At 46.5% G+C, this 23,296-nt stretch overlaps 1 long non-coding RNA gene across 1 annotated transcript in view; it reads left to right on the top strand.

Moving 5' to 3' along the window:
• LOC144761229 (uncharacterized) overlaps nt 1–23,084 on the top strand; it is a 132,299-nt gene extending 109,215 nt beyond the window's left edge. Inside the window, exons 2-3 of the long non-coding RNA XR_013595638.1 lie at nt 18,860–18,922; nt 23,006–23,084. This is a non-coding gene — a long non-coding RNA (uncharacterized LOC144761229). The remainder of the gene's footprint in view (nt 1–18,859; nt 18,923–23,005) is intronic.
• The last annotated feature ends 212 nt before the right edge of the window (nt 23,085–23,296 follow it).

Below are 23,296 nucleotides of genomic sequence, written 5' to 3'. Positions count from 1 at the left end.
ACAGATTTTTATGTCATATGACGATTTGGACGAAGATCTGATGTGTAAATAATAACAGGAATCGACTAATTCCTCAAATAACCTGATGGATATCTCGGTAATTAATTCAGATTGGATCATCAGTAAACTGCAGGGAGAAAAGATTGATCTTGAAAGAGCATTTAAAGATATGATTTGCCAGAACTGACTAAAAAGAATTACGAAGTTTTGTGGGAGATTTTCTCAATGAAAGACCGTTTAACTTTGTGGAACTCGGGGGGCGTGGCTAGCGAGCCATGTGAACGGGCGGGCGCCGCTAGAGCTCCGGTGCTGATCGGGGCATAATCCGGTCTAAAATACCCTGGGAGCCCCCGGGGGGGGGACAGCACGGAACACAGGAGGGCTGCTGGCGCCTCCGGGCGTCCTCGGACCCGGCCGTTTGGTGCGGCGAACTTTCTAACCCTGATTGCCGCGGCGAGGCCTGCAGCGTGAGAGTGAGAGCGGGAGCCGGGACCCACAGTGAGGGGCTGGGCCGGCCGCCTTGGGGCTGACGGCGCCGGAAGTGCCCCGGAGATTGATCCCGGGACAGTGGTGAGCCATCGGAAGAAGTGGCTCGAACCGGACACCTGCGGTAGGGGGAACGCGGCCGCTGCCCACGGATGGTATGAACAGAGGGAGCTAAGGACATCTCCGATGGTGGCGGACCGTCGGGGACCGCGTGGAGGAACCTGATCGCGACTGGGGTGGCCCGGAGGCCCCGACCGCGACATGCTGATGAGACCTGCATGGAGGCCTGAGGAGGTACCACGATGAACGTTATAGGAAGGGAGACGATATCCCCCTCACCCCACGGTAGGGACCCGGGACGGAGACACCAGAGGGCCTAGACCAGGAGCGTGGGAGCCTGTGACGTTAGTGTATCCTGCCGCGGTGGGCCTCAGTACTCCGGAGAGGGACGATCGCCAGTGGGGGTTGGCGCTGATGCCGAGTGGTCGGAGGATAGTGCCGGAAGAGCTCCCCCAAGCATAGAAACCGGGAGGACTCCTGCGGTGTGGGCGAACCCCGCAGACGACATACGGAGCAGATGCCGGGCGACCCGGCGCGCCACCCTTCCCTCTTGGACTTCCTGGCCCGCCGGGGATGGTGCACCCCACCTATGCCTACACTCGGGACTGTTGTGTGAAAGTCTTCCTGCAAAAACTGCCCAAAGGGGGGCTCAGGCGGTACCAGACAGCTGCTGACACCTCATGGCACCCTCGGACGCAGGCAGGAGGCTTGACCGGCGGAGTTACCCGGACGATCACTACGGGGACGGTGGGGGACCCACCGATAACCACAGACCCGGCCGAACACTTGCGGAGGGTGGAACGTTGCGACTGCACACGGACGGTGAGTGCGGCGGGAGCTGAAGGAGCCCTCGACGGGGGTGACGTGGTGTGGGCCACGTGGAGGGTCCTGATCGCGGTCGGAGTGGCCCAGTGACACCGATAGTAACACGCGAGAGTGACCCAACTGGAGACCTGCGGGGGCGCCTTGAAGAACGCTGAAATCAGAAAGCGCTATCCCCCGTGCCCTCGGGTTGAAGCCAGAGGTGGAATCACGGGAAGCCACTCCTTGGGAGCGTGAGAGCCTGCGACGGCTAGGGATCCCGTGGCGAAGCGCCCTGTCATCCCGGTGCAGGACGACCACTAGAGGGGACTAGACCTGGTATCGAGTGGACAGAGAAGGACGCCGACGGAGGGCCCTGGGTGTAGGTTGTGAAGCCCAGGAGCGTTCTTCATCATGGTCAGCAAAGGCGTGAAGACAGCGGATGGTGCAGGAGGCACAACAACCGCGACGCGTACTGTGTCGCCCACGGATGAAGAGGAAACGTCGACGACGCCTCCCATACAAATCGATGGGCAACACGTGGATAAACTGGACATTATCTTGCAGAAGATAAGGGATTCTAGGGCGGTGCTCGAACAACAGATGGGCACTCTGACGACGAACCTGTCCCTGCTAAAGGCGGACCATAGCAAGTTAGCGGACAAAGTAAAAGACCAAGGCATGACTATTGGCGAGATCACACCAACTGTCTCCATTCAACAACTCCAGAAACAAGTTACATCTCTCATGGACCGGGTGGAGGCACGCGGAAGGGCGTAATCGCCGTAATAACATCCGCGTGATAGGCCTTCCGGAACGATGTGAGGGGAACCGGGCGGCGGACTTCATGGAGCAATGGTTCCGAGACCATGTCGCTGAGGACGGCCTATCTCCACACTTCTGCGTGGAAAGAGCGCACAGGATCCCGACGGGCAGACCCAGTGCCGGCCGCCCTCCACGCCCCCTCATAGTGAGAATCCTGAACTACCGCGACAGAGATGTCCTAATGCAGAAAGCACAGGAGAAGTCCCTTATTCAGTATGACAACCACAAATTCTCCCTCTATCCGGACTATACCAACATGGTCCAAAAACAGCGCTTGTCTTATCTGGATGTGAAGAAAAGACTGCAAAAAGCCAATCTCAAATATGCACTGCTTTTTCCTGCACGTTTGGAAATCATAAATGATAAGAAGACACACTTTTTCGAAAACCCCTCGGAGGTCGAGGAATGGCTAGAAGTGATGGACTTAGAGGGAAGCCAACGGGCCTCACAGGAGCAGACTACTGATGAATCAAACACTACTCAGACCAGAAGGACCGGGGAGTCCCTCAGATCACGACGTGGTGGACGCGGAAGGGGACCTTCACGGGAACAACAGAAAAAGACACAGTTGGACGCTCTGGCGGTAGTGGGCACCTTCAGAGAGGACCCCGAGAAAATAAAAACAGACTCAGAAGATAGTACGATCCATTCTGACTCGGACAATAGCGTGGTGCTGTTCCCTACTGTCACTTCCGGCACTACAGATGATATGATGGACAATTGCGTGAGGGACGATCTGCCCGGGACTGGTTGATTCGCCTGCAAACCGTATTGTATCTTTCATTTCTTGATTCCACTGCATAGTAGTATTAATGTTGGGCTGGGAGGAGGAGGGAGGTGGGTGTTTCACCAGCGGACATTGACAATTCCTAAGTTTGTATACCTTGGTTGACACCGACATACCTGGTGTAATAGTCCCCCCTCCGACATGTACATTGGGTTTGGGTGCATGATAGTAGTTTTCCTTTACACATTGGTAATATTGCTCCTATAGACAGCTTGCCGTAGAGCCAGGGAGGACCGATTAACGGAACAACAAGAACTGACATGGTGCTCAGCCACCCCCCTGAAGGCGAATGCACCGGACTTATCACTATTGTGAGATTTTTTTATTGTTGGGCACAGTTTTGTTTTTTATGCTGCGCCATAATTGTTTGGTTTTATGAAGGGAGTTGGGAGGGGGATGTCTCCAGGCGGCTAATACGAGTGGACCAGGCCTATAAGCCCTGGAAGTTGCAAAAATACATGTATACCCGTTTATGGCTGTCACGACAGGAACATATAGATTTACAACGTGGAATGTGCGGGGTCTAGGGGCTGTACAGAAAAGACATAGAGTACACGCTTTCCTCATACGACACCACACCCAGATCGCCTTTCTCCAAGAGTCACACCTTACGACATCAGAAGCCACAAAAATGAGGACAAAATGGAGAGGCACGATTTACTCTACTTCTTACTCTGCTTTCTCCAGGGGGGCGACAATCTGGGTTAGACATGGTACACCTTTCTTGGGGGAGGCCCAGCGGGTGGACGAGCAGGACCATTATATATTTGTGAAAGGCACATTAGATGGTTCACCGTAGTGCTTGGCTGTATCTATGCACCGAACTTCGATCAGGATAGGTTCCTACAGAGAGTGGGTCTGGCATTGGCTGACTGGGCGGGCGTGCCCTGGATATTGGGGGGAGACTGGAACACGATTCTAGACCTATGCCGGGACAGGTCGCATCCCCCGCTGCAGATGGCAGGAGTATCGCGTATCACGGAATACTTTCGGACATGGGTGGCGGGCTGGAACTTGAACGATATATGGCGCGCACTTCACCCCGAGGCCAAGGAGTACTCCCACTACTCACATATACATATGCTCCACACTCAGCTCGATAGGTTCTTATGCACTGACTCGCTAGTCCAGAGGGTAGAAAACCCAGAATATTTGGCAAAAATCTTCTCTGATCATAGACCCCTCACTTTCACCTTGCAGTGGGGCAGGGTCCCGACTCCGGTCCCTACCTGGCGACTAAACCCGACTCTGTTAGAGGATGGCCCGTTTAAAGCCTCCCTGTCTGAGATGTTAGATAAATACTTTGCAGAGAATTGGGATACTGCTTCCTCGAATCTGGTGGTGTTGGATGCCATGAAGGTGGTGATACGCGGTGCAGCAATTGGACAACTGGTGGGAGCCCGACAGGAAGTACACCGGAAACTCCGAGATATAGAGGACAGGTTGAAAACGCTGGAACTAGAAGTGGGGGTCAACCCCACAAAGGAGGCAGATCTACAAAAAGAGAATATAGAACATGCTTACACCCTCGAGACGCTGCGAGTCATAGACTACAAAGAATACCTCCGTCGGCAACACGCGGATGCAGATAGGTCGGGTGCCCTGCTGGCCCGCCTGATTCGGGAACACCCAGAGGTACCGATGATCACTAGCATACGGACGCGCGAGGGGCACATAGTCAATACGCAAGCTGAGATCAACAAGGCGTTTTGTGACCACCTGACTAAGTTGTACGCCCAACCCGCGCGGATGGAGCCAGATCACATTGAGGATTTCCTGGCTGATCTCCCATTCCCAACGCTGACCGCTGATGCTCAGAGGGACTTGGAAGGCCCCATCACACAACACGAAATACGGGTAGCTATCCAGTCCCTGAACCGCCATAAAGCACCTGGAAAGGACGGCCTCCCGGTGGAGTTCTACGCAGCTTACCCTGACATCCTGGTGCCTGTACTTGAAAAGGTCTATCGGTCGGCACTGGAGGAAGGCCGACTGCCTGACTCCACGATGCAAGCTCTGGTAGTCTCGCTGCCCAAACCCGGTAGGGATCGTATGGATATGTCCTATTACAGACCCTTATCAATGCTATCAACTGAATATAAAATATTGAGCAAGGCAATAGCCCTGAGGCTCCAGGCATATCTACCTACCCTTATACACAAGGACCAATGCGGATTCCTCCCGGGCAGAAGCACCTCTATGAATATAGGGAGGCTGCAAGCCCTCATGGCAATCACCCCACAAGACCTGCCTAGGGCGGGATGTATAGCCTTGGACCTGAAACAAGCGTTTGACTCACTGTCCTGGCCCTTTATGTTTCGCATCCTTGATAGGTTTGGACTCCCCGCCCCTCTCATAGCGTGGATTAAGCTGTTATATACTGCACCCACGGCAAGGGCGCGCACGGGGCGGCATGTGTCCGATGATTATACTGTACACCGTAGCACTAGGCAGGGTTGCCCCCTGTCCCCATTGCTTTTTGTACTTGCCCTAGAACCCCTAGCCATAGCCCTACGAGCCAAAATGGAACTGCAGGGAATACCAAGTAATGGCATGCACCACCTGATTTCGATCTATGCGGATGACATTATATTATATCTCCGGGACCTGGCAGCAGACCATACGTCTATTTCTGAGATCTTCGACCGCTCCACAGCTATCTCAGGGCTGGCCATAAACCCCACTAAGTCGATAGGATTCTACTTCCGCGATGTCCCGAGCGCGGGTCCCGTATGCTTTGGAATCCACCTTATTCTGGTGGAACCAACCACGTTCAAATACTTGGGGATCCAAGTATACAGACGGCAGGAGGATGAGATGGACGGGAACATTAAACGAGCTATCACACGACTCCGCGCGTCCGTAGGGTTTTGGTCGACACTACCCTTATCTGTTATGGGCAGGATTGCGATCTCCAAAATGGTAATGCTCCCCCGCCTGTTATACTTTTTTGTTAACCTCCCAGTACAGTTACCGCAATCAATCTTTGACACGCTTAACACACTTTTAACCACCTTAATATGGGGAGTTGGGAGGAGATGAATAGGACTCCGTAAGTTGCAGCTGAGCACCCGGGAGGGAGGCCTGGGAGCCCCGGATTTTAAAGGATACTACTATGCCAGCCAACTCCAATGGCTCTCCTACTGGGCAGCGGGACGGATCCTGCACGAAATAGACTACACAGTGGAGAGAATAGGGAGGGGAGAACTACATTCCTTGCTCCTCCCGCGGAGCCGCATTCCCGGGGACTGCCACCCGCTCCTTCATACAGCTCTCACGTGCTGGCAGAGAGCCTTAGCATACACAAAACTGACCGGATCATACGCGGCGAATATCCCCTTGTTAGGTATTCCAACACCCCAAGGTAGACTCACGAACAGAGTGTTAGGCCCGTGGCGGGAGGTCGGAGTGGTGGGTGTAGGTGACTTTTTTGGTGATGACAACCTCCTCGATCACGAGACCTTCAGGCAGACCACTGGCGCCCCTCCCCGACTATACTTATTACATGCCACTATTAAGCACTACATCCAACACACCTGGGCACCACAACGCATTCAACCCCCTCAACACGAACTAGTCCACTTGCTATACTATATGGGAGGGGGTGGGCATCTGGTGAGATGGCTTTCCACGGGGGTCAGGGCACAGGCGGCGATTCCGCTCACTGCGCTTAAGCACACCTGGGCTCAGGAAGTGCATAGGGACTTCACGGAGAAGGAATGGCGCACAGTATTGGAACACCCTAGGCGAGTATCGCGCAATGTCAAGTTTAGATTTATTCAAGGGATGATTTTACACAGGGCATACCTGACTCCAAGGCGATTACATAGGATGTTCCCAGACTCCCCCCACAGATGTCCGCGATGTGGAGAGGATGAAGCCGGATTCCTACACATGATCTGGTCGTGTGTGCGACTCCGAGAGTATTGGTCGGGAGTGTGCCGGACCCTGCCGACGGTAACGCACCTACCATTGCCGGAGGAAGCCTTGCCTTGCCTGCTGGGGCTGCGCAAACGACCTAAGATGTCAAAAGCCCAATTGAAACTACTGGACTTAGCGCTCCTATTGGCTCTAAGAGCAATAACGATGAGGTGGAAATCCCCCAGAGAGCCGGGAACGCACTTATGGCAGGCGGAGGTGCTTAAGTGGGGGAGGGCTGAAGGGGCGGCACTCAGGAAAGAAGAAGCGAGGGGCCACCGAAAACTCCCAATTGCCCAAGACTGGGAGCTGATGCTCATTGAATTGGAATAAATTTATCTTGCCACGGAGCCGGGACACGGATCGCAGAATTGAGGAGGTAGACTGAGAATGTATTGAGGGAACAAAGGGATTCTAGCTGAACTAACCCCGAAACAAGGACCCAGCACACATTGGTACCCACGGGAGGTAGGAGGGAACACATGTAATAATATGGAAATGTTAGCCTACCAGGAGACACAGGGTGGGGGGTGGGGATCACATGTGAGAGAGGGGCGGTGGGAGGGGGTTTTGCAGTTTGTTTGGTTATATTTTTCTCTTTCACACAGTGAATGCTTACAATGCCATTTAAGAGGGACGAGGTACGATACCCCTGTCGTTACATGAAACAGCATACGTATGTGAGGGGACGATATCATAAGGGGGTGGAAAAGATAAAATGCCAGCTGATGTATCGTGGAGACAATGGTCCTGTAATGTTTGATCAATGAAGCTGTGAATAAAGATTGTTAAAAAAAAAAAACTTTGTGGAACTCACAAAAATGCTTTTAGATAACTGCAACGGGCGGTCCACGAGGGTGGCCTGCTGGTACAGGACATTAGGAACAACTATTTGGCATCTTACCTCATTAGCATTAACGATTGGGTCTTCACTCCAACCTCTGAGCCCGCCTATTGATTGGACCACCTCGCTATGGGAAACAGTGGTTATCCGACCGGGCTATTCAGTAAACACTGTGAAAAGTAGTTCCCAACGCACATGCTGACGGTGGTACGGACGTGGCGGAAAGCCACAAAATTATTAGGGCGGGAAACCAAGCTAACGGAGTAGACCCCACTCTGGGATTGCGATATGCTGGGTGAGGTTCGGCACCTGCTAGATTTTCATAAATGGGTACTCATCAGGATACATCATCTAGGAGACGTCTGGCGCGGTGGGACAATGATCGCCTTTGAAAGCCTACAGGCGGCATACCAGATGGGGGACGGGGCAATGTTTTCAATATCTACAGCTGAGGCACACCCTCAGATGCCACATATCGAAACTGCTACCCAAATACACCCTGCTAGAGGACAGACTCCTACTTGACCAGTGATCAACAAAGCTGTCTCCCTAACATATCAGAAAATTATGAATAGTTCCTCAGGCGATATGGGCCCCCTAAGGATGGCATGGGAATCAGACGCAGGGTCCAAGAAGATGATGATTGGGTGAAAGCCGTACAGAGCCCAAGGGAAATTGCTATACGGGCACGGTTCAAATCGATCCAACTTTGGATCCCGCATAGGTCATATGTCCCTAGGACACTGCAACACTGTATGGGTCGCTGCGACTTGGTCTGGTGTGCTAGATGGTGTGGGGAGACGGACACCTTCTTTCACATTTTATGGACCTGTCCCACAATTCAACAGTTTTGGAGGGGTGTTGCCCGAGTGATGACAGCAGTAGTGGGCCTACAAGTCCCGGTTGATGCACGGTGCCACATACTAGGAGTGATGGGAGAGATGGACTAGCCGAAATATACAAAAATATAGCTCAGGCTTGCAGATGGAGAATATTGCACGAGCATGGGGAGCTGTTGGGCCTCCAAAGAATGGAGACTGGAAAAGAGATTTACACTGGTGCCAACAGGCGGTAAAAAACATCTATAACATAACATAAGTATTTGTAAAGTGCACGATTACCCGTAGGTGTCCTGGCGCTGAATAACCGATGTTTATTGTTACCCAACTCAATGGTATTCATTTTATCGACCTCAGATGGATCAGAGGCTGAGTGGACACGCTGGGATTTAAACCTGTGACCATGAGGTCGAAGTAAGTGGCTGCTTTAGTCTACTGAGTCACCAGACCTGGCTGTATCAGAGTAGAGGCTGCCCTCACAAATGGGAAAAGATCTGGGCTGCTTGGGTACAATGTAGGAATTAATTCATGGGGTGCTGAACTGGGCGGGGACAGGAGGGAGGATTAGTTTTGCGATGCAGAGGATAGAACCGGATTGCTTTACGCCCTGGCAGTATAGTGCATTGTAAACGGATTAATATTGAGCTTTCCGAACCATTGCTTACCATTTTTCACCTTGTCTGTGTATTGTACTATAAGGTGTCTGAAGCAACGTTCAATAAAAAAATGTTAGATAAAGCTTTTAGATATGATGAAGATGATACTAGACAATAAAATATTTTTGTTTATTAGTCTATGGTACTGACAAGTCCTGGGGTGTGGAATTTAATAAAATATCTACTTGTCCATGGGGCAGGTTGCTTCACAAATCTACTTGTCCTGTAACAAAATCCACTTGTCCATTTTGTGTCATGTAATGCGGCAACAAATTATAGCAGCAATCTCATTATATAAGATCTCTGATATAGCCTCTCTGATTATGGCAGGCTCGTTTGCACGTTTCCGCAGATCTACATACTGGGACTGAAGGTAGTGGTAAGCAATAGTTCCAGGGTTAGAATACCCCTTTGAGTCTGTGCAAACCTACTTACTTGCATGTTTTAAAGATTTTCACCAACTCTTCTCTAATCTTTTCTCATACTGAGAAAGGTTAGAACTTAACTCCCGACCATGGCAGATGTGAAACTTCTTCCAGGGTTGGGAAAAAAGTGGTTGTAGAGAAAATGAACTTGCAAACACACGATTTTTGCATGAGCAAATCTACACATGCATATTTGCTCATGCTATCACACATATCTTCTAGGAGTACTATTTCTTGGCCTACTTTTGTAACTTTTTGTGTATTCACAAAAGTTGTATATCTGCACTTTATACAAGGACTAGCAGCCCGTCCCGACGTTGTCCGGGTATGAATTGCTGCCGGCCAGTAGTATATTGTTTTGTAGGATTTCGTTTTGATAGCATTTCTTATCTGTGACAGGCCTGTGAAACGCTCCGATTCACAGTGCACTGCTGATGCACTTAAGAGTGCGCGTTCACTAGTGTGTGTACTCAAGTTTCCCTACTTTATTTTTCCTTTTAATATTATATAGCGCGAACTCGACAACATGGCATGAGCACAATTTACAATACAGAAGAACACATTCATTTGTGGTAGGCACAGGGAGACAAAGCGATTTGCCTCGAATCACAGGATGTTGAGCTGATGCCGAGATTCAAACGTAGCTCCCCAACTATAAAGTTCGCAATTCTAGAACTTGTGGCGGGAGGTGTGTCTAAAAGTGTATGTCAGTGCTGGCCATCAATGAGAGAGACCTATGCATTTTTCAATTCGTTGGTGAAAAAATATGAGTATGTTGCTAGAGATGTGGGCCGCCGTGCCACCAATGTACTTACCGGGGGAGGGTAAACACCCATTATTCCGCAACTTTCTTTCCGCATACCATCACTCCGCATACTTTCATAACGAAAGTACCATGACTCCGCAATGCCATTAAAACGCATGGCAGTACATTTTATATGCTTTTACCACGCATACATTTACAACGAAATTCGTTGTAAATGAATGAATGGTAAAAGCATGTTTTTTTAAAATGTTTGGATAAGGTAAGTATGGGTATAGGGGTATATGTTTTGGGGTACTGAGGTATATGTTTTGGGGTGTTTGGGTATTTTAAGGGTTCAGATATAGTTTTGGTTTATGGGGTACAGGGGTAGTTTTAGGGTTTAGGGCTAGGTTTGGGGGGTGTAGGGGTATTTTTAGGGTTTAGGGGTAGGTTTGGGTTTTGGGGTACAGGGGTATTCTAAGGGTTCAGGGCTAGGTATGGATTTTGGGGTACAGGGGTATTTTTAGGGTTCAGGGCTAGGTTTGGGGGGTGTAGGGGTATTTTTAGGGTTTAGGGGTAGGTTTGGGTTTTGGGGTACAGGGGTATTCTAAGGGTTCAGGGCTAGGTTTGGGTTTTGGGGTACAGGGGTATTTTTAGGGTTCAGGGCTAGGTTTTGGAGTACAGGGGTATTTTAGGGTTCAGGAGTAGGTTTGGGTTTTGGGGTACAGGGTTATTTTTATGGTTCAGGGCTAGGTTTGGGTTTTGGGGCACAGGGGTATTTTTAGGGTTCAGGGGTAGGTTTGTGTTTTGGGGTACAGGGGTATTTTAAGGGTTCAGGGCTAGGTTTGGGTTTTGGGGTACAGGGGTATTTTAGGGTTCCAGGGTAGGTTTGGGTTTTGGGGTACAGGAGTATTTTTAGGGTTCAGGGCTAGGTTTGGGTTTTGGGGTAGGTTTGAGTTTTGGGGTACAGGGGTATTTATAGGGTTCAGGGCTAGGTTTGGGTTTTGGGGTACAGGGGTATTTTTAGGGTTTAGGGATAGGTTTGGGTTTTGGGGTGCAGGGTATATTTATAGAGTTAAGATGGGTTAGTTTTTAAGGGTGTTTGGGTATTTTAAGGAGTAACGGTGGGTTATGATTATGGGGTGCAGGGTTTTTTAAAGGCAGCAGGGTGGGCACCCAGAGCTGGAATGTACAGAACCTGGGAAGAAAAACCAATGAAATATTGGGCACAACGCTCGCTTTTTTTTTCCGTACTCCCGCCCCCGCACACGCCCACAGCACAAGCCCACAGCACACGATATGAGACATGGCATGAAGGGCGGAGCGTACCACACGCCCCCAGCGTTTGTCACGCCACCAGCACACGCCCACAGCACAACACAGACACGCCCACAAGGGACTACTTTGCTGGCACGGTTCTTTTACCTTTTAAATGTATATGGTGGGTGTCTGCATAGCCTATGTCCTTCTGCTGCAACTGCCCTTTCCAACGCTGTATTGGGTGTTGTGATTGGTGCTGTGGTTCCTGAGATTACCCGCCTCAAAGGTTTGGGCTCTCTCTTTATTATATTATAGTATGGACAAATACCATGGGTGCACTTTTGAGACTTTCTTTAATAATTGGGCCCCTAATTAGGTCTGGCGTTAACCATGGCCTTTTGGGTTTATTAAAATTCCGTCTGTCTCTCTCTCTGTCTGTCAGCTGGCTTCACTGTGAGTGACAGCATTTTGCTCTTTCACAAGGAGCATATTCGCACACAAAGTAGTATTGTTCAGTGCCAGGAACTACTCTGGCAATATGTGCTTTTTGAGGCCAAATACAATGTTTGCTTTTGCCAATGTTTGTTATAATGGTGAGGACCCGGCAGCTCCCACACCAATTTGGTTTTACAAAAGCCATGCCAAACCAAGTCATACATTCACAAAACCAAAACGCTGACCCTTCAATTTCAGACCTGCTGGCTTTGCTAATGCATGTTTATTTTTGTTTCCCGCAATCTTATGAAACTGAGTACACTGATTTTCCATTATGAATATCTTTGGGAAATACTGCAATACATCAACACATTTTTCTACATGATGTTGCAAAGAAACAGTACTTAAAATGTTACAATAGTATAGCCAAATGTTTTTTTCCTACTTGCATTGTTTTGTGAACATTTCATTTTGAAAGCAAAGACTCCTCAAGCTTGCTTTCAAACCTCTGCAAATATTTGCATCTAATCAGAGAGCATTCTCGGAGCATTATACATAGCCTCAGATTGCTAAACTTTGAAAACGTGTTTACACACTTTTATACTGGAACCACAGTCAGTAGTACAATCCGTGCTCAGCTTAAAACATCTACTTAGAGCACTCACCCTAATAATAAAGGCTTTGCATTAATTAACCATCAATACAAGTTTGAACAGCATTAACACACGGACAGAAATATTACTTTAACTGCAGACATTGCTCTTCCCTGATACATAATATGCTACTGTAAATTAGCAGCAAAAGAGTTTGTGCTGTAAAGGGTTAGGCCTACTTGTCCCAAATACAAAATACAGATTAAAACGTGTTGCTCTTGACCCCAAACAACATGTCCTGGGTGTTGGGCATTAGGAATTCCACATCCCTGGCTATAAAGATTTAACATCAAGAAATTAATTGGAGCCCACACCATCCAAATACCTCAGGACTTTGGTCACATCCCAAACTAAAGTTTATCTAGAAATCGGGAGGCTTTGAAATTCGTATACTCCTGGAATGAGACTTCTTACTAGGACTTTTTGCCCCACAAAAAATAACATTAGTAAGATTATGTCCGGCTGCAATACTTGAGCGATGAACATTACTTTTTTTATAAGCAGCTCAGATGAGTAATATACTGCTTCCACAATACCCACTGAAACGGGATCAAACCCCTCTCCACACACACTAGCAAATCCATTTTTGCCAAGCCAATCTATAAACAGTTTGTGATCCCGGTGCCCACAATTCCACGATAAGATTAGATGCCCCTTGTAAAAGTCCTGGCACTTTCCATACTCGTCTGTAATTTTCCATGCCAACATCTCCAATTGACCTTTAGTACCAAATTTGTGTAGTTCCGCTGCTGGGCCCATCAAGATTTCTGTAAACACGGGCAACAGAATCAGATAACCCACCAATGTTTCTAATGATATTGGGTACCACACCTGCGATTTCCATAGAGGAGTTACCAACACCACCGTCTCAATGCACCTGCGAACTATCATAGCTACTCGAGTTATCTTTGAAAAAGGTGGAAGGGGGGCGTGGCCAGGTGCCGATGTAGGAGGACGCGGCTCGTGGGGCTCTCGCCCTGTGATCCTCTATCGACTGATATCCTGCAATTAAACACCCCAACAAAATCTTTGAAGAAGGGGGGAGAAGCCCTGTGAACATGTAGGGCAAAATCTGAATCAAAAATGGCATAGGAAGACTTTCAAGCAGTGTGAGCCGAAACAGTGGACGATTGCACAAGATGGCCGCAGCTCCCAAGGAGGAGTGAAGATTTGACTTCAGTCAGCAGTCAAAGGTACTGCTGCTGATCTGGAGCCCAGGGTGAAGGCGGTCCGAGCCGACCCATAGCGGGCTGAAGGAATTATACCCACGAGCTGAGAACCCCCGAGAGACTTGAACATGAGGGTCGGACCGAGGAGATCGCACGACCGCGGCGGCAGCCTGAGAGGAACACCAGAGACTCAAAGCACCACGGGGCACAAAAGAGTTCAATGCAGCCTGCTGAGATCAGGTAAGATCCCTAAAGAAAAAATGATGCTGGCCATACAGAAATTTATAACATCTCCTTATTTAGAGTAACAAATCAACTTTAGTTAAAGATTTGTTTGGTATTATTTATTTATACCTTTTTAGTTCATTTATTTTTAGGTAGAAAATAGTTCCGACAAAAAGACATACCATATACATACACTTATTCAAGACAAAAGAACATACTTCAAATGACTATACTCAATCACAACAACATTACATGAGACATAAATCAAAAACATTTCATATATACATTTGCACAATTATTTGTGTACCAACACCAATATTCATTATCTGCATTTTCAATACAGTTAATTTCCAATCAAAGAATCAAGAAAAAATCAAGTGGAGACAAGATAAATCAATATCATGCACAGTATGAATGAAACTGAAAAGCTTAATCAATAATCCAATCATTAAGGGAGCAATTTATTCCCAGATCTTTAAACAGTGCTTGTCTCCATTTGGCCGACGCGTTTCGAACTCGCTATGTTAATTCGCGTGTTCTCATCAGCGCTTTCTGACTTATCCTTACAGAAATTGTCGCAGTTTGTTGGGGTTCAGTTATTTTGAGACGTTCCTGCCGTGGTTTCTTGTCTATGTATTCCCTTCTTTAAATCAAAATCGGTAGACATCCGACGTTATTTTGGGGGGGGGTTTATATCTTTTTTTCGTTTTCACAAATACCCACGGATCCCGTTTATGAGCCTGTGCTCCGGGGCTCAGCGGGGCAATTATGCTATGTCGCTGTAAGCTGGAAGTGTAGCCCAAAACAGAAGACAACGGGACTTGGACCGCTCTAACTGATAGTGAGCAGTCTGTGCCTGAAGACGCCTGTAGCAGTAGAGAACATCCCCCGCTGAGCCCCGGAGCACAGGCTCATAAACGGGATCCGTGGGTGTTTGTGAAAACGAAAAAAATAAAAAAATATATAACCCCCCCCAAAACAACGTCGGATGTCTACCGATTTTGATTTAAAGAAGGGAATACATAGACAAGAAACCACGGCAGGAACGTCTCAAAATAACTGAACCCCAACAAACTGCGACAATTTCTGTAAGGATTTTTTTTTTTCTTTCTTTTTTTTTATCCTCATTTGCGTGCTTAGCTCCAATCTATCAAAACAAAAAGGTTGCCGCAGAGCAGGAAATCAGGCTATACTTTTGTGCTGTCTCAGCGGTTAGCTGGCAGGGATATCGTAGGTGAGGAGGTGGCCAGATCCCAGCAACACATACGCGTAAGCCTTGAAACTTCAAGCACAGGGCTATTTGTTGGTAGATAGTGCCCGAGATACCGAAGCCCCATAAGCTCCATGGCTCCTGGCCATAGAAACCAGGGTGAGCAATGCCCGCAATAATCATAGGACCTGGGGGGGAAAAAAAAAAAAACCCCAGGCTCAGTTTGACTGCTCTAACTGTGTCCAAAAAGCTCTCCTACTCAGATTTCCGCCCCTGGCTAGGTCGAGGTTTGAAATCTGGAGGACTGAAGAACGCCATTCATGTAAGGTGGGCGGCAGGCCGTCCTTCCAGTGTCTACAGATTTCCCTACGCGCCGCCAAAATAGAATAAAACAACAAGTTAGAGGCAGCATTGCGAGCTTTGCCCCTCAGGCCGAAAATGACAAGGGCAAGGTCAATGGAGATGTGGAAGCCCAGTGACGAAGATAATTTGTTCCCTATGGAGTCCCAAAATGAGGTTATTTCTGGGCATTCATAAAACATGTGAATGTCAGATGCAGCTGCTAGTCCACACCTTGGGCACGAGACCGGGCCTGTCGAAGAAAACTTTGAAAGCCTCTGCGGGGAATAGTAGGCCCTGTGTATTGTGAAAAGATGGTTCCTACGGAGCCAGGCTGGTTTGACCAAGTCCCATAGTACCTCGCAAGAAGCAGACCACAGCTCCTCCACGTCTATGCCTGGCATTGAATCCGCCCATAATGATAATGGAAGGGAAAATTTACCGTCTGATTCCTCCATGATCTTATTGTACCAGAGCGATATTTCCTTCTTTGCAGGGGGATTGTCCAGCAGGCACGTCACTAATTCGCTGTTGCCACCTATAGGTGAGCTGCTGTTCCGGGTTGGCTGCACACTATATCTCTGAGACCAGCTTGATATTTGTATGTATTTGAATTTCGATAAGTTTGGCCCGACTTTGTTAGTTAAATAATCCCAAGGAAGTAGAGAGCCATCCGTGAACAGGTCTCCCCAGGAGATGATTTCGGCCTCTCTTAGTGGTTGTGTTAATGCGTCTTCTGCCCAAGCTGGGGGTGCGGGTAAGTCCCATATAGGAGCTCTCTCTGAATAATACCCTAATTTGATCGCGTGCCTCACTTTATGCCACGTGGTAGCTATCCCCTGCAGCACCCGACAATTTCCGTAAGGATAAGTCATAAAGCCCTGATGAGAACACGCGAATTAACATAGCGAGTTCGAAACGCGTCGGCCAAATTGAGACAAGCACTGTTTAAAGATCTGGGAATAAATTGCTCCCTTAATGACTTGATTATTGATTAAGCTTTTCAGTTTCATTCATACTGTGCATGATATTTATTTATCTTGTCTCCACTTGATTTTTTCTTGATTCTTTGATTGGAAATTAACTGTATTGAAAATGCAGATTATGAATATTGATGTTGGTACACAAATAATTGTGCAAATGTATATATGAAATGTTTTTGATTTATGTCTCATGTAATGTTGTTGTGATTGAGTATAGTCATTTGAAGTATGTTCTTTTGTCTTGAATAAGTGTATGTATATGGTATGTCTTTTTGTCGGAACTATTTTCTACCTAAAAATAAATGAACTAAAAAGGTATAAATAAATAATACCAAACAAATCTTTAACTAAAGTTGATTTGTTACTCTAAATAAGGAGATGTTATAAATTTCTGTATGGCCAGCATCATTTTTTCTTTAGGAATTTACATATGGGCCAGCTGTCCGTACGTCTCAGGACCTATCTCCCTGTATACAGGAGATCAGGTAAGAGGCTTGTCTGTCTGCTGCGACGTGAGTCACAAAGGTAAATCGATCTCTAAGGGGCAGATGTATCAAGATACCATTTTGCCATCCTCAAATAGCGATTTGTAAGGAATCGCTATTTGAGAAGTGCAAAATGGTATGTATGTAGAAAATCGCTATTTTTTAGCGATTTCTTAAAATTCCTTAATTGCGATTAGCAAATTACTAATCGCAATTAAGGAATATTTTCCCATTCATTTCTATGGGCCAGGAGGCCCATAGGAATGAATGGGAAAATATTCTCAATTTGCGATTAGCAATTTGCTAATCGCAAATTGAGAATAATTTCTAGGGTGCAAGGGTGTCTTTAGGACACCCTGCTGCACCCCTGAATTTGACATGTGTGCGCATATGGCGCACATACATGCCCTAAGGGCATGTATGAGCGTCATATGGCACCTTTAGAATTTTAAAAAAGTGCATTTTGAGAAGAATTCGCCAATTACCACGAACTACAAGTTGGTGGTAATTTGCGAATTCTTAGTCAAAAATCGCAACACTGAAATGCTTAATACATTTCAATTAAGAAATCGCAATTTGCCATTTCTTAAAAGCCTCGCAATATTAAGGAATCGCAAAATTTGCGATTTCTTAATATTGCGAGGCTTTTTGCATGACACATTCCAAATCCTGTTTTTTTTGTCGCAAACGCTGCTATTGTGCGAATTGCAGCGTTTGCGACAAAAAAAACGGATGATACATCTGCCCCTAAATCTGGTATTTCTAGATGGATTGTTAAATGTATTCAAACCTGCTATGCTAAAGCTAAAATAACTTTATCTATACCTCCTAGAGCACATTCCACTCGTAAAATAGGAGTGTCTATGGCCTTTTTAGGAAACATCCCTATAGCTTACATTTGTAAGGCGGCAACATGGTCCTCACCATAGACATCTCTGTACTACTCCCACTCACTCTATTCTCACCCTCTTACAGAAAACAATCTAACAATGGAGAAGGAGTCACCTTACCTCATGACTGGGAAAGACTTCTTCGAGGAAAAACAACTTACAAGTATCCGGACCCAACACTAGATGACAGGAGTATGCAAAGCATGTGAATCTACAGCTTTACATGCCAAGAACAGATGCTTTCTGGATAAGTAGCATAAGCCTTGTGTGAGACTGAACATGTTTGAAGGGTTAGTGTGACACAACAACCAGGCACAAAAGAGGGTTAAGGACCCTACATTCATGGGTGCTTTCCTCTCCTTTTCTATTCTGATGTATATGCTGGTTTATAGGTATGATGTTGGTGTACAATTTCTGTGCTATATGTGTAATACTTGCCCAGAACAGGGGACTGAAACCTTACTATTGGGTGTTCATTAGTTATAGGACTTGTAGGTAAGATGTGCATATCTTTCTCTCTTACATATTGTTTCCCTTCTTTCTTTTATGTGTGATATGGATTATGGTGTAGTTATATGATCATGTTCTTAAGGTTTTTTACATGGTATTTAGTAACATGAACAGCTGTTTGAGCATATTTATTTGGAGCCGTGGTAGGAGTATTTCTTTGATCAGGTTGCCAGCATACATTTATATGGTGATTTAAGTTCCTATAACAATTGTGCCACATTCACAGTTAATGGGATAAAGCTGCTAATTTTCCTATGAGCTTCGAGCACCTATTGTAAAGAAGTGTTGTATATTGATCTGTTTTCTATCTGTAGGTCTAATTCCTGATCCAACATGGCTCCTACGTAGAATGTAACGTTTGCATGACACTATGATAGGTGAGTTGGCGTTTGGTTTATTGTCTAGCCTGTGTTTATATTCATAACCTAAGACGGCGCCCATCACTAATATCCCCACTCTCGCCAAACTGCTGGAAAAATGCATACAACTACAATTGACTAAACACATTGAACAATTTGATCTCCTCAATCCTCATCAATCAGGCTTCCGAGCAGGACATAGTACAGAAACTGCTATGACCCACATAATTGACGATGCACTTCAAATGCTAGACCAAAACAACACCTGCCTTCTCATCCTTCTTGATCTCTCTTCAGCATTCGACACCGTTAAACATGAGAACTTACTCGAACTACTAAGCACTAGAATGGGATTATCTGGAACTGTTCTCAAGTGGTTCACTTCCTTTCTTCACAACAGGTCGCAGAAATTCAAGAGCAACAACCTGATGTCCTCTCCAATACCTGTAACGCTGGGCGTCCCCCAAGGATCCTCACTATCCCCAACTCTGTTCAACCTAGTGATGGAACCTCTCACCACCTTGCTACAGGCAGCTAACATACACTTTCACATGTATGCCGATGACACCCAACTTTACCTCAAATTACAATCCCCCAAAGACATCTTGCTCCTGAACTCAATGATCAGAAGCACCCAATCTTGGCTGGCCGATAATCATCTCAAACTCAATGCTCTGAAAACAGAGTTCCTTCTGATCTCACCTCCAGCGAAGATCTCCACCACTCAAAGTTGGCTCAAACACCTAACTGCACTCAATGTCCAACCCACCATCGTGGATTCAGCAAAATCTCTAGGCATAACCCTCGACACCAATCTCAACATGCAGCAACACATCAACAAGGCAACTAAGGGAGCGAATTTCCAAATCAATACCCTGAGGAAACTCAAACCATTCCTCCCAGCCAATGACTTCCAAACCGCAGTACAAGCACTAGTCATCCCTCGAATAGAATATGGCAGTGTCGCCCTCTGCGGACTCCCGCTAACTACTACCGCACCCCTAAGAGCTTCTCTAAACGCTGCAGCGAGGCTTATTACTGGGTCAAAAAAACACTCTCATATTTCCCCTGACTTGAAATCCCTGAACTGGCTGCCTTTTGAAGCCAGAATACATCTGAAAATCGCCTGCATGACTCACAAGGCGGTACACCTGAACTCTCTGCTACCTCTCTCAGAAGTTGACAATCTCTGGCGGCGCTAGAAACACGAGAGGCACAAACAATCTTCTGCTGAAACCACGTAGGTTCCGGAAGGAAAAAACATATAAACGCTCCTTCTCAGGAATGGCACCCAGAATCTGGAACTCACTCCCCCCCGAAACTAGGCTCATCTCCTCCACTACAATCTTTAAGAAAGAAGTAAAAGCTATCCTTATGGCAAAATACACCTGAACTATTACTTAGGTCTCCTTAAGAATAGGCACCGATCTGTATTATTTGTTTGACCCTGTTGCATATTTTTAATACTTGTATGATTGATTTACTGATTTACATGATTGGTTTTGCCCTCACTTATTTGTACTGTTTGCTCCTCTGATTTATTTGTTTTGAATATGTTCCCTCATGTACCCTTTCTGTGTAAAGCGCTCTGATATCTGCAAAGATCTTGTCCGCGCTATATAAAACTTTCAAAATAAAATAAATAAATAAAATATTAGAGGTTATAGAATTGGAGTAAGACATATGCAGCTCTTTTGGGATCATTGAGCCACAGAAGGGTAATTTTTTATTGACTGATGCACACAGCATATAATTTTGGGTTTTTAGATGCTGCCCTGCCAAGTACCACACATCAGGCGTAGACTAATGTATTTTAATGTGGGCGTCCACATAACTGCATTAAAATGCATTAATCATGCATTTTTAGTGTCTTGACCACCTAAGGGCTGTGAGAGTAAAGCAGTGAGTGACCACGACAGTCGGAGCGGCATTTGGAGCAGTACGGCGTACGAGTGCGCTGCAGACGGTGCTGCAATCTCACTACTTGTTCTTCTACTGGCCTCTCATGTCTGCACATTAATCTAATACAATTTTCCAGGCTTGCAAGAACTGCCATACTGTCTGTCATCCTCGTGGTCGTGCCGCGTTTGGCTGGGCTCAGCTGACTGTGTTAGCAGCTGATACCCCATATGTCTGCCTCAATCTGTCAAGCGGCCTGCACCTCCATGCTAGTAGGGACTATTTGACTTATCAGGGGTGGCAGGTGAGCTTCCCTGGCTGTCGATGTGTTTACTGGCTCCTTAGATATTGCAGCTGTCGCACTGAGCAGTAGCTGTCTACAGACGTCCGGTTATGAATGATGAGCCATGTCTAGGTCAGATAAACAGACTAAAGAGTATGCACTGGGATCTGGGCAACATTGCACTCTTTCGCCTGGTGCTTTGCATGCACCTTGCAGAGGCACATAGAAAAGAAAGCCAGCATCCCTCTACAAGAAGGTAAAGAGTAATTATTGTAATGTTGTCGAGATCTGAAATACTCCACTGTCAGCGAAAGTTTGAGTTTCTATGGGGTGCACCAGCAGTAAGAAATATTTTGTAAATACTAACATGGTGGCCTAAGTCTCGCCACCGCTCGCAACTTTCACTAATTGAAGCCAGGGCTTGACCATAGTGTACAGAGGATATATACAGATACTTTTACTGCTTCTCAGCGAGGACAGCAAGGCACAGGCAGGTCTTGGCTGCTTCAGACATGTACTTAGTAGATGTAGACAGTCCATTTTAACATGTGGGATTCTCGGACCTATAGACAAGTGCAGAGTTGAATGTGAAGGTGTTTTTGTGGTATCCATACAACTAGTACTTTACTGTATAAAGATCAATCCGTGCTCCATATGCACTAGAATATGTACGCACACATAAGCAAATACATACACACGAGGGAGGTGACGAGATGCCGGCTCTATTACCCACTGCCCTATTGCATCTGTTGAAATGGGTAGGCACTCACTTTCACTAATTGCACATAGTTCAGTAGAGGGAGATAGCTTATCCCCTTTCAACTCTTTATTACACCAACATTACGACTCAGCTTGCTTCACAATATATTTTCATTTATTTACTTTTATTTACGTTGTTTTATATAGCGCAAACTTGACCCGAAGGTATCAGAGCGCTTTACATAGCGCCAGTTGCATTACATGAGGACACATTCATTTTTGTTAGGCACGGGGAGATTAAGGGGCACATGTATCATTGAAAATTGCATTCGCAAAGAGTGCGAATCGCAAAATTCGGCCGTTTGTGAATGCAATTTCAGCTTTTGGGATGCATTATCATTTCTGTACTGTTTCGCAATTTAAGGAATCGCAATTCTTTTGCGATTCCTTAAAATGTCGCAGGTAAGGAATCGCAAATATCGGCTGAAAATGTGCATGCATGAAATTTCGCAAATTGCGACTTCTTAAAAATTCGCAAATTGCAATTCTTAAAATTAAGAAGTCAGACCAGGTGGTAAAATGTGAGACACCATCAAAACAGGTGCAATCTTGGATTTGATTGCTGAATTAGACCCAATCTTGCAGCGACAGACACGCAGGACACTTGCCATACCCACCCATGTGCAGGTCTTGTGTTCCCTACACCTCCTTGCGTCAGGGTCCTTCCAGGGTGTCATAGCTAGTGCTGGAGGTGTGTCCCAGAGTTCCCTTTCGCGTTTTTTCAATGCTTTCCTCAATGCCATGTTGCAAAGGATAAAGCACCACATTACATTTCCCAGCACACCTCAGGATTTGCTGCAAATAAAATTTGATTTTTACAATTTGGCACATTTTCCCCATGTGATTGGCTGTATAGATGGCACGCATGTCCCCATTTGTCCACCGTCAGCAAATGAGTACATTTACCGCATCCGGAAATGTTACCATTCACTGAACATTTAGGTGATATGCAATTCAATATCATTACTGACTTAGTTGCAAGTTACCCTGGCAGTGCCCATGATTCGTACATAGTGGCATCCACACACGACTGCTTGCTGGTGAATTTGGAGATGGATATTTGCTTGGTAAATATATTGCCTCTGATTGTTGCACATCTCTGTACCATGGTGTCACATTGGACTCCTAATTTGTGTCTTCCATCCCATCCCATCCCATAGGTGACAGTGCATAGGTCATTCATTCTAACTCCCTATCTGAATCCAGCAACACGGAAAGAACAGCACTACAACAATGCACACATAGGAACCCGCAACATAATTGAGAGAGCATTTAGGGTACTGAAGTCTCGGTTTCGCATACTACATAAGACTGGCGGGGATTTACAATATCGTCCTGAAATTTGCTGTAAAATAGTTGCAACATGTGTCATGTTGCACAACGTAGCCACTAGAAGAGGCTTAGCACTGGAGGATGATGATGGAGGATGATGATGTACAGCCTCAAGTTGA

The sequence above is a fragment of the Lissotriton helveticus genome, chromosome 6, assembly GCF_964261635.1.
Source record: "Lissotriton helveticus chromosome 6, aLisHel1.1, whole genome shotgun sequence".
NCBI classification, from domain to species: domain Eukaryota; kingdom Metazoa; phylum Chordata; class Amphibia; order Caudata; family Salamandridae; genus Lissotriton; species Lissotriton helveticus.
Note: the sequence above shows the minus strand (reverse complement) of the source record. Positions and strands in the feature narration are given on the sequence as shown.